We start from the raw sequence: 12,500 nt of genomic DNA, 5'->3' as shown, positions 1-12,500 counted from the left end.
CGCCTTAGGGTGGGAGGAACCGTCTGCCTGAACACCGGTGAACAAACACCGGCCCGCAGGGGCCCTCCCCGGGCGGACCAAGATGGCCCATCGATCAGTGCTGGTTGTTTTATGTGTGTGTGTGTGTGTGTGTGTGTCCGCAGCCGGGGGCAAAGACGGCCTGTCGCGCAACACGGAGGTTATATGTCAGAGCCCGTACGCCCCCCGCACTCACCCTTAAAGGCCGGGACAGCCCTTGGGGTTCCTGCCGGGGGCGGGCAGCATACATATTCCGTCTCGTGGCAGCCACCGGAGATATGTCAGAGCCCGTACGCCCCCCGCACTCACCCTTAAAGGCCGGGACAGCCCTTGGGGTTCCTGCCGGGGGGCGGGCAGCATACATATGTCCGTTCCGTGGGAGCCACCGGAGATATGTCAGAGCCCGTACGCCCCCCGCACTCACCCTTAAAGGCCCGCAAGCCCTTGGGGTTCCTGCCGGGGGCGGGCAGCATACATATGTCCGTTCCGTGGGAGCCACCGGAGATATGTCAGAGCCCGTACGCCCCCCGCACTCACCCTTAAAGGCCCGCAAGCCCTTGGGGTTCCTGCCGGGGGCGGGCAGCATACATATGTCCGTTCCGTGTGAGCCACCGGAGATATGTCAGAGCCCGTACGCCCCCCGCACTCACCCTTAAAGGCCCGCAAGCCCTTGGGGTTCCTGCCGGGGGCGGGCAGCATACATATGTCCGTTCCGTGGGAGCCACCGGAGATATGTCAGAGCCCGTACGCCCCCCGCACTCACCCTTAAAGGCCCGCAAGCCCTTGGGGTTCCTGCCGGGGGCGGGCAGCATACATATGTCCGTTCCGTGGGAACCACCGGGGAGATGTCAGAGCCCGTGAAACCCCGAAAGACAGACCCTTAAAGGCCCGCAAGCCCTTGGGGTGAACGTCTGGGGCGGGCAGCATACATACACCCCGGTCGGGAACCACAGGGAGGTGAGGTCAGAGCCCGTGAAACCCCGAAAGACAGACCCTTAAAGGCCCGCAAGCCCTTGGGGTGAACGTCTGGGGCGGGCAGCATACACACTCTCCACGGCGGGCCGCGAAGACTTAGCGGGCGCAGCCGCCGGAGCGGGCCGCCGACGAGGCCTGAAACGCGGGGTGCGGCCGGGACCGTTCCCCCCCTTGCATTTCGCTGGATGATCAGACAGTCGCAAAGAACCGTCTGAAAATCCCGGGCCAAGTCCAGAAAGTGTCCGTAAAAGAGCTAGCGGGGCCCAGCCACTTTCCTCCAGCAAGTGCCCTTAGCTCAGTTTTGACCTCTCTCATTGCACTAAGTGTCTTCAAAAACCCAGTTCCTGTATTTCCCCCGGCACCGTAGAGAAATGCTGACAGCCTGGAACACTGTGGCGGCTGCACACGGCACTCCCATGCCCGCCGCGAGCAGCCTAGCCCCGCCTCAGACCCGCGAGAACCGCCCATCGGCACACGGCCCGCTGTGCGCCCGAGCCGTTTGGTGTAAAAACTGTCCAAAAGTGGTTTCGACCACTTAGGAACATCGTAGAGACTCGAAATAAAAAGGATTTTGTTGGAAAAGCGATTCTGAGGAAGGCTGTGTTAAAATTAATTTCGGGAAATGTCGTTTACCCCCCCCCAAATGGCTCCGAAGTACCCCCCCCCCACCCCCCCCCTAAAAAACCGTGTTCCGGGGGTTTTTCGAGAAAACAAACACACGGGGTATATAGAGGGGACTGAGACGAATCGAATGACGTGCTTTGCAAAGAAATCGGGGGCTCACAGCCCCCCCAGGAGAGGTTCAAAAGTCGGAGGACTGGTCACCTAACTCCCATTGAAGTCAATGGGGGAAAAATGAAAACTGTCAAAAAGGCTTAAAATGGTTCAAAAACCCACTGGGGCAGTAGATAATCATCCTATTTGAATTTTAAAAGTCTTAGTTTGGCGAAAAAATACCTTTTAATAATTGTTTTAGGGGTCAGAAAAATCAGCTCCGGCTGCCTGGTCACCTAGGGGAGATAGAAAATTTTTCTAAGTTTTTCACTCGGCCGCCTGGTCCCCTAACTCGAAAATTTTAAAGTGCTCCCATCGGTCCCGGGATAGGGTGGCTGATAGCTGGGAGCCCCCTGAGCACTGCCCCGGTGTTAGTTTTCGGAGAAATGCCCCCGTTGATTTGTTATGATTTTTTTTCCGCCGGCCGCCTGGTCGCCCTAATGCAAAGTCAATGGGAGTGAGGAGATAGAAAATTTTTCAAAGTTTTTCACTCGGCCGCCTGGTCCCCTGACTCGAAAATTTTAAAGTGCTCCCATCGGTCCCGGGATAGGGTGGCTGATAGCTGGGAGCCCCCTGAGCACAGCCCCGGTGTTAGTTTTCGGAGAAATGCCCCCGTTGATTTGTTATGATTTTTTTTCCGCCGGCCGCCTGGTCGCCCTAATGTAAAGTCAATGGGAGTGAGGAGATAGAACATTTTTCAAAGTTTTTCACCCGGCCCCAAACGGCTCCAAAACACACTGGGGCTGTGGCTGGGACTCTCACCAGGACTGCCCCCTACTTTATTTCTGGATTAAAAAGCATTCTATATTAATTTTTCGATTTTTGGGACCCGGGACGCCTGGTCACCTAACTCCCCTTCTATCCCTATGGGGGGGGGACGGGGACATCGAAAACGCTCCCATCGCCGCCGAGGCACGCTGCGGGGACTCTCCCTACCATCGCCCCATGCTTCCTTTGAAGAATATATGACGTTTTTCAATTTTCACCGACATTTGAAAATCAAAACTTCAGAACATTTCATAGTTATTCTCAATGGGTTGTCTAGGGGCACACATCTCTAAACTGGGGGAAATGCTCAAAATGATTAAAAAGAAAAACAATGCCCCCAGACCCGGGGGGCTGATAGCTGGGAGCCCCCTGAGCACAGCCCCGGTGTTAGTTTTCGGAGAAATGCCCCCGTTGATTTGTTATGATTTTTTTTCCGCCGGCCGCCTGGTCGCCCTAATGTAAAGTCAATGGGAGTGAGGAGATAGAATATTTTTCAAAGTTTTTCACTCGGCCGTCTGGTCCCCTGACTCGAAAATTTTAAAGTGCTCCCATCGGTCCCGGGATAGGGTGGCTGATAGCTGGGAGCCCCCTGAGCACAGCCCCGGTGTTAGTTTTCGGAGAAATGCCCCCGTTGATTTGTTATGATTTTTTTTCCGCCGGCCGCCTGGTCGCCCTAATGTAAAGTCAATGGGAGTGAGGAGATAGAATATTTTTCAAAGTTTTTCACTCGGCCGTCTGGTCCCCTGACTCGAAAATTTTAAAGTGCTCCCATCGGTCCCGGGATAGGGTGGCTGATAGCTGGGAGCCCCCTGAGCACAGCCCCGGTGTTAGTTTTCGGAGAAATGCCCCCGTTGATTTGTTATGATTTTTTTTCCGCCGGCCGCCTGGTCGCCCTAATGTAAAGTCAATGGGAGTGAGGAGATAGAATATTTTTCAAAGTTTTTCACTCGGCCGTCTGGTCCCCTGACTCGAAAATTTTAAAGTGCTCCCATCGGTCCCAGACCCGGGTGGCCACGAGGTGGGACCCCCCTGAGCACTGCCCCGGTGTTAGTTTTCGGAGAAATGCCCCCGTTGATTTGTTATGATTTTTTTTCCGCCGGCCGCCTGGTCGCCCTAATGTAAAGTCAATGGGAGTGAGGAGATAGAATATTTTTCAAAGTTTTTCACTCGGCCGTCTGGTCCCCTGACTCGAAAATTTTAAAGTGCTCCCATCGGTCCCAGACCCGGGTGGCCACGAGGTGGGACCCCCCTGAGCACTGCCCCGGTGTTAGTTTTCGGAGAAATGCCCCCGTTGATTTGTTATGATCCGTAGTTGCCGGCCGGCCGCCCGGCATTGCTCTATCGGATGGAGCGTGGGCTGGCTATGGGAGATTTAGCGATTTTCGGAACCGGCCCCGATCGCCCCCCAAACCGGGTGGCCACGAGGTGGGACCCCCCTGAGCACTGCCCCGGTGTTAGTTTTCGGAGAAATGCCCCCGTTGATTTGTTATGATCCGTAGTTGCCGGCCGGCCGCCCGGCATTGCTCTATCGGATGGAGCGTGGGCTGGCTATGGGAGATTTAGCGATTTTCGGAACCGGCCCCGATCGCCCCCCAAACCGGGTGGCCACGAGGTGGGACCCCCCTGAGCACTGCCCCGGTGTTAGTTTTCCGAGAAATGCCCCCGTTGATTTGTTATGATCCGTAGTTGCCGGCCGGCCGCCCGGCAGTGCTCTATCGGATGGAGCGTGGGCTGGCTATGGGAGATTTAGCGATTTTCGGAACCGGCCCCGATCGCCCCCCAAACCGGGTGGCCACGAGGTGGGACCCCCCTGAGCACTGCCCCGGTGTTAGTTTTCCGAGAAATGCCCCCGTTGATTTGTTATGATCCGTAGTTGCCGGCCGGCCGCCCGGCAGTGCTCTATCGGATGGAGCGTGGGCTGGCTATGGGAGATTTAGCGATTTTCGGAACCGGCCCCGATCGCCCCCCAAACCGGGTGGCCACGAGGTGGGACCCCCCTGAGCACTGCCCCGGTGTTAGTTTTCGGAGAAATGCCCCCGTTGATTTGTTATGATCCGTAGTTGCCGGCCGGCCGCCCGGCAGTGCTCTATCGGATGGAGCGTGGGCTGGCTATGGGAGATTTAGCGATTTTCGGAACCGGCCCCGATCGCCCCCCAAACCGGGTGGCCACGAGGTGGGACCCCCCTGAGCACTGCCCCGGTGTTAGTTTTCGGAGAAATGCCCCCGTTGATTTGTTATGATCCGTAGTTGCCGGCCGGCCGCCCGGCAGTGCTCTATCGGATGGAGCGTGGGCTGGCTATGGGAGATTTAGCGATTTTCGGAACCGGCCCCGATCGCCCCCCAAACCGGGTGGCCACGAGGTGGGACCCCCCTGAGCACTGCCCCGGTGTTAGTTTTCCGAGAAATGCCCCCGTTGATTTGTTATGATCCGTAGTTGCCGGCCGGCCGCCCGGCAGTGCTCTATCGGATGGAGCGTGGGCTGGCTATGGGAGATTTAGCGATTTTCGGAACCGGCCCCGATCGCCCCCCAAACCGGGTGGCCACGAGGTGGGACCCCCCTGAGCACTGCCCCGGTGTTAGTTTTCCGAGAAATGCCCCCGTTGATTTGTTATGATCCGTAGTTGCCGGCCGGCCGCCCGGCAGTGCTCTATCGGATGGAGCGTGGGCTGGCTATGGGAGATTTAGCGATTTTCGGAACCGGCCCCGATCGCCCCCCAAACCGGGTGGCCACGAGGTGGGACCCCCCTGAGCACTGCCCCGGTGTTAGTTTTCGGAGAAATGCCCCCGTTGATTTGTTATGATCCGTAGTTGCCGGCCGGCCGCCCGGCAGTGCTCTATCGGATGGAGCGTGGGCTGGCTATGGGAGATTTAGCGATTTTCGGAACCGGCCCCGATCGCCCCCCAAACCGGGTGGCCACGAGGTGGGACCCCCCTGAGCACTGCCCCGGTGTTAGTTTTCGGAGAAATGCCCCCGTTGATTTGTTATGATCCGTAGTTGCCGGCCGGCCGCCCGGCAGTGCTCTATCGGATGGAGCGTGGGCTGGCTATGGGAGATTTAGCGATTTTCGGAACCGGCCCCGATCGCCCCCCAAACCGGGTGGCCACGAGGTGGGACCCCCCTGAGCACTGCCCCGGTGTTAGTTTTCCGAGAAATGCCCCCGTTGATTTGTTATGATCCGTAGTTGCCGGCCGGCCGCCCGGCAGTGCTCTATCGGATGGAGCGTGGGCTGGCTATGGGAGATTTAGCGATTTTCGGAACCGGCCCCGATCGCCCCCCAAACCGGGTGGCCACGAGGTGGGACCCCCCTGAGCACTGCCCCGGTGTTAGTTTTCCGAGAAATGCCCCCGTTGATTTGTTATGATTATTTTTCGCCCAGGCGATGTGCCTTTTCATTTTGTTTTGCACTTTCCTTCATTCCTTGGTGCATGCTACCATCTAACGGACACATTTCGGTACTGCAGTTTGAAAGTAATTTCCCCGTCTAGGGATCTCTCAATGCCCTGGGCTGCGAAAGGAGGGCAAGGACACCCTATGTTCTCATGAGTGCAAAGCCCCCCCGGCTTCAAGGCATTCCAAAAGGAAAACCGGAGACACTGCTGTACACACACACACACACACACACACACACACACACACACACACACACAGAGAGAGAGAGAGAGAGAGAGAGAGATAGAGAGAGAGTAGTCACACAGTGGAATAAACTCCCCAGCGATGTGGTAGAAGCTGAAAGTTGGGGAACATTGTGATGGTCTATATTTCTTGGCAGATAATAAAAGATGCTCTTATCATGCCTCCGTTGATGTGTTATGATCCATAGGTTGCCGGCCGCCCGGCATTGCTCTGATCGGATGGACCGTGGGCTGCCTATGGCAGAGTATGGGCGATTCTTCAGCCGGCCCCGATGGCCCCCCAAACCGGGTGGCCACGAGGTGGGACCCCCCTGAGCACTGCCCCGGTGTTAGTTTTCCGAGAAATGCCCCCGTTGATTTGTTACGATTATTTTTCGCCCAGGCGATGTGCCTTTTCATTTTGTTTTGCACTTTCCTTCATTCCTTGGTGCATGCTGCCATCTAACGGACACATTTCGGTACTGCAGTTTGAAAGTAATTTCCCCGTCTAGGGATATCTCTCTCGTCTAGGGACACTGCTGTACACACACACACACACACACACACACACACACACACAGTGAGAGAGAGGGAGAGATAGAGAGAGGGAGAGAGAGAGAGAGAGAGGTGGAGAGGGAGAGAGAGATGGTGATAGAGAGAGAGTCGTCACACTCTGGAACAAACTCCCCAGAAGCTGAAAGTTGGGGAACATTATGATGATCTTTATTTCTTGGCAGATAATAAATGATGATCTTACAGAGGGCGACTTACAACACCAGTGCAAACATACAGCGAAGGACAAGGCATCAATCGCGACAGAATCCCTTGAGTTAAAGCAGCAGATTCAGAATAACACACGTCAAAACAGACTGGAGACTAAAACGAGCACGAAAGGTGTCGAATATGTGGCCTCCTCTCGCTTGTAAACTCTCTCGTGTTCCTGTCGATGGGGTCGGCGGCTCGGGGCAGCGGCCTAGCAGCAGCAGGCAGGCCACCCGGCTGCCTGGGGCTGACCTCCGGGGCAGGCAGGCAGGCTGACCTCCAGGGCAGGCAGGCAGGCAGGCAGGCAGACCTCCAGGGCTAACAGGCTGACCTCCAGGGCTGGCAGGCTGACCTCCAGGGCTGGAAGGCAGGATGGCAGACCTCCAGGGCAGGCAGGCAGGCAGGCAGGCAGGCAGGCAGACCTCCAGGGCTGGCAGGGAGACCTCCAGGGCTGGCAGGCAGGCAGGCAGGGCTGTGTGGCTGGGGAGGGCAGGCTGGCAGGCAGGTAGGCCGTGCTGCTGCCAGGGCTGGAAGGCTGACCTCCAGGGCAGGCAGGCAGGCAGACCTCCAGGGCAGGCAGGCAGGTAGGCCGTGCTGCTGCCAGGGCTGGCAGGCTGACCTCCAGGGCAGGCAGGCAGGCAGGCAGACCTCCAGGGCTGGCAGGCTGACCTCCAGGGCAGGCAGGCAGGCAGGCAGGCAGACCTCCAGGGCTAACAGGCTGACCTCCAGGGCTGGCAGGCTGACCTCCAGGGCTGGAAGGCAGGATGGCAGACCTCCAGGGCAGGCAGGCAGGCAGGCAGGCAGGCAGGCAGACCTCCAGGGCTGGCAGGGAGACCTCCAGGGCTGGCAGGCAGGCAGGCAGGGCTGTGTGGCTGGGGAGGGCAGGCTGGCAGGCAGGTAGGCCGTGCTGCTGCCAGGGCTGGAAGGCTGACCTCCAGGGCAGGCAGGCAGGCAGACCTCGAGGGCAGGCAGGCAGGTAGGCCGTGCTGCTACCAGGGCAGGCAGGCAGACCTCCAGGGCTAACAGGCTGACCTCCAGGGCAGGCAGTGCTGCTACCAGGGCTGGATAGCAGACCTCCAGGGCTGGATAGCAGACCTCCAGGGCTAACAGGCAGACCTCCAGGGCTGGCAGGCAGGCAGGCAGACCTCCAGGGCAGGCAGTGCTGCTACCAGGGCTGGATAGCAGACCTCCAGGGCAGGCAGTGCTGCTACCAGGGCAGGCAGTGCTGCTGCCAGGGCTGGATGGCAGGCAGGCAGACCTCCAGGGCTAACAGGCTGACCTCCAGGGCAGGCAGGCAGACCTCCAGGGCTAACAGGCTGACCTCCAGGGCAGGCAGTGCTGCTACCAGGGCAGGCAGGCTGTCCTCCAGGGCTGGATAGCAGACCTCCAGGGCAGGCAGTGCTGCCACCAGGGCAGGCAGGCTGTCCTCCAGGGCTGGATAGCAGACCTCCAGGGCAGGCAGTGCTGCTACCAGGGCAGGCAGGCTGTCCTCCAGGGCTGGATAGCAGACCTCCAGGGCAGGCAGTGCTGCTACCAGGGCAGGCAGTGCTGCTGCCAGGGCTGGATGGCAGGCAGGCAGACCTCCAGGGCTGGATAGCAGACCTCCAGGGCTAACAGGCTGACCTCCAGGGCTGGCAGGCTGACCTCCAGGGCTGGAAGGCAGGATGGCAGACCTCCAGGGCAGGCAGGCAGGCAGGCAGGCAGGCAGGCAGACCTCCAGGGCTGGCAGGGAGACCTCCAGGGCTGGCAGGCAGGCAGGCAGGGCTGTGTGGCTGGGGAGGGCAGGCTGGCAGGCAGGTAGGCCGTGCTGCTGCCAGGGCTGGAAGGCTGACCTCCAGGGCAGGCAGGCAGGCAGACCTCGAGGGCAGGCAGGCAGGTAGGCCGTGCTGCTACCAGGGCAGGCAGGCAGACCTCCAGGGCTAACAGGCTGACCTCCAGGGCAGGCAGTGCTGCTACCAGGGCTGGATAGCAGACCTCCAGGGCTGGATAGCAGACCTCCAGGGCTAACAGGCAGACCTCCAGGGCTGGCAGGCAGGCAGGCAGACCTCCAGGGCAGGCAGTGCTGCTACCAGGGCTGGATAGCAGACCTCCAGGGCAGGCAGTGCTGCTACCAGGGCAGGCAGTGCTGCTGCCAGGGCTGGATGGCAGGCAGGCAGACCTCCAGGGCTAACAGGCTGACCTCCAGGGCAGGCAGGCAGACCTCCAGGGCTAACAGGCTGACCTCCAGGGCAGGCAGTGCTGCTACCAGGGCAGGCAGGCTGTCCTCCAGGGCTGGATAGCAGACCTCCAGGGCAGGCAGTGCTGCCACCAGGGCAGGCAGGCTGTCCTCCAGGGCTGGATAGCAGACCTCCAGGGCAGGCAGTGCTGCTACCAGGGCAGGCAGGCTGTCCTCCAGGGCTGGATAGCAGACCTCCAGGGCAGGCAGTGCTGCTACCAGGGCAGGCAGTGCTGCTGCCAGGGCTGGATGGCAGGCAGGCAGACCTCCAGGGCTGGATAGCAGACCTCCAGGGCTAACAGGCAGACCTCCAGGGCTGGCAGGCAGGCAGGCAGACCTCCAGGGCAGGCAGTGCTGCTACCAGGGCTGGATAGCAGACCTCCAGGGCAGGCAGTGCTGCTACCAGGGCAGGCAGTGCTGCTGCCAGGGCTGGATGGCAGGCAGGCAGACCTCCAGGGCTAACAGGCTGACCTCCAGGGCAGGCAGGCAGACCTCCAGGGCTGGAAGGCAGGCAGTGCTGCTACCAGGGCAGGCAGGCTGTCCTCCAGGGCTGGATAGCAGACCTCCAGGGCAGGCAGTGCTGCTACCAGGGCTGGATAGCAGACCTCCAGGGCAGGCAGTGCTGCTACCAGGGCAGGCAGTGCTGCTGCCAGGGCTGGATGGCAGGCAGGCAGACCTCCAGGGCTAACAGGCTGACCTCCAGGGCAGGCAGGCAGACCTCCAGGGCAGGCAGGCAGGCAGGCAGACCTCCAGGGCTGGATAGCTGACCTCCAGGGCTGGATAGCAGACCTCCAGGGCTAACAGGCTGACCTCCAGGGCTAACAGGCAGACCTCCAGGGCAGGCAGGCAGACCTCCAGGGCAGGCAGTGCTGCTACCAGGGCTGGATAGCAGACCTCCAGGGCTAACAGGCAGACCTCCAGGGCTGGCAGTGCTGCTACCAGGGCTGGATAGCAGACCTCCAGGGCTGGATAGCAGACCTCCAGGGCTAACAGGCAGACCTCCAGGGCAGGCAGGCAGACCTCCAGGGCTGGATAGCTGACCTCCAGGGCTGGATAGCAGACCTCCAGGGCTAACAGGCTGACCTCCAGGGCTAACAGGCAGACCTCCAGGGCAGGCAGGCAGACCTCCAGGGCAGGCAGTGCTGCTACCAGGGCTGGATAGCAGACCTCCAGGGCTAACAGGCAGACCTCCAGGGCTGGCAGTGCTGCTACCAGGGCTGGATAGCAGACCTCCAGGGCTGGATAGCAGACCTCCAGGGCTAACAGGCAGACCTCCAGGGCAGGCAGGCAGACCTCCAGGGCTGGATAGCTGACCTCCAGGGCTGGATAGCAGACCTCCAGGGCTAACAGGCTGACCTCCAGGGCTAACAGGCAGACCTCCAGGGCAGGCAGGCAGACCTCCAGGGCAGGCAGTGCTGCTACCAGGGCTGGATAGCAGACCTCCAGGGCTAACAGGCAGACCTCCAGGGCTGGAAGGCAGGCAGTGCTGCTACCAGGGCAGGCAGGCTGTCCTCCAGGGCTGGAAGGCAGACCTCCAGGGCAGGCAGGCAGACCTCCAGGGCAGGCAGTGCTGCTACCAGGGCTGGATAGCAGACCTCCAGGGCTGGATAGCAGACCTCCAGGGCTAACAGGCAGACCTCCAGGGCTGGCAGGCTGACCTCCAGGGCAGGCAGGCAGGCAGGCAGACCTCCAGGGCTGGATAGCTGACCTCCAGGGCTGGATAGCAGACCTCCAGGGCTAACAGGCTGACCTCCAGGGCTAACAGGCAGACCTCCAGGGCAGGCAGGCAGACCTCCAGGGCAGGCAGTGCTGCTACCAGGGCTGGATAGCAGACCTCCAGGGCTAACAGGCAGACCTCCAGGGCTGGAAGGCAGGCAGTGCTGCTACCAGGGCAGGCAGGCTGTCCTCCAGGGCTGGAAGGCAGACCTCCAGGGCAGGCAGGCAGACCTCCAGGGCAGGCAGTGCTGCTACCAGGGCTGGATAGCAGACCTCCAGGGCTGGAAGGCAGGCAGGCAGACCTCCAGGGCAGGCAGTGCTGCTACCAGGGCTGGATAGCAGACCTCCAGGGCTGGAAGGCAGACCTCCAGGGCAGGCAGGCAGACCTCCAGGGCAGGCAGTGCTGCTACCAGGGCTGGATAGCAGACCTCCAGGGCTGGAAGGCAGGCAGGCAGACCTCCAGGGCAGGCAGTGCTGCTACCAGGGCTGGATAGCAGACCTCCAGGGCTAACAGGCAGACCTCCAGGGCAGGCAGTGCTGCTACCAGGGCTGGATAGCAGACCTCCAGGGCTAACAGGCAGACCTCCAGGGCTGGAAGGCAGGCAGTGCTGCTACCAGGGCAGGCAGGCTGTCCTCCAGGGCTGGAAGGCAGACCTCCAGGGCAGGCAGGCAGACCTCCAGGGCAGGCAGTGCTGCTACCAGGGCTGGATAGCAGACCTCCAGGGCTGGAAGGCAGGCAGGCAGACCTCCAGGGCAGGCAGTGCTGCTACCAGGGCTGGATAGCAGACCTCCAGGGCTAACAGGCAGACCTCCAGGGCTGGCAGTGCTGCTACCAGGGCTGGATAGCAGACCTCCAGGGCTGGATAGCAGACCTCCAGGGCTAACAGGCAGACCTCCAGGGCTGGCAGGCTGACCTCCAGGGCAGGCAGGCAGGCAGGCAGACCTCCAGGGCTGGATAGCTGACCTCCAGGGCTGGAAGGCAGACCTCCAGGGCTGGCAGGCTGACCTCCAGGGCAGGCAGGCCGGGCCCCCGGTGCTGCATCTCGGCCGCTGCCTGGGGCGGACCGGCCCGGGTGCCCTTGCGCTTTTTCGACACCAGGGGGCAGTTGGGTGCCATTCCGTCCCTCGTGTGGCGAAATGGCGGTACTGCACCTCCGCCTTTTTGCTGGAGAAAGTCCGCAGTCGGGACAATGCGCCACACGGTCCGTCGGCAGGAGGCCCGGGCCCGGGCACAACTCCCCGGTGGGGACGGACGCCGGGCTGGAGCTTCCCTTCAGCACACACACTCACTCACTCACTCTCTGACCGACCGACCGACCGACGGCTCCCAGCGCTCAGCCTGCAGGGCTACACACCCCGGTGGGTGCGGGCTCCGGGCTGGAGCTCTCCTTCAGCACACACACTCACTCTCTGACCGACCGAACGACCGACGGCTCCCAGCGCTCAGTCAGCAGGCCTACTCCTCCCCGGTGGGGACGGACGCCGGGCTGGAGCTTTCCTTCAGCACACACACTCACTGACTGACCGACCGACGGCTCCCAGCGCTCAGCCTGCAGGGCTACACACCCCGGTGGGTGCGGGCTCCGGGCTGGAGCTCTCCTTCAGCACACACACTCACTGACTGACCGACCGAACGACCGACGGCTCCCAGCGCTCAGCC

The sequence above is a fragment of the Amia ocellicauda genome, unplaced genomic scaffold (assembly GCF_036373705.1).
Source record: "Amia ocellicauda isolate fAmiCal2 unplaced genomic scaffold, fAmiCal2.hap1 HAP1_SCAFFOLD_85, whole genome shotgun sequence".
NCBI lineage: Eukaryota > Metazoa > Chordata > Actinopteri > Amiiformes > Amiidae > Amia > Amia ocellicauda.
Note: the sequence above shows the minus strand (reverse complement) of the source record.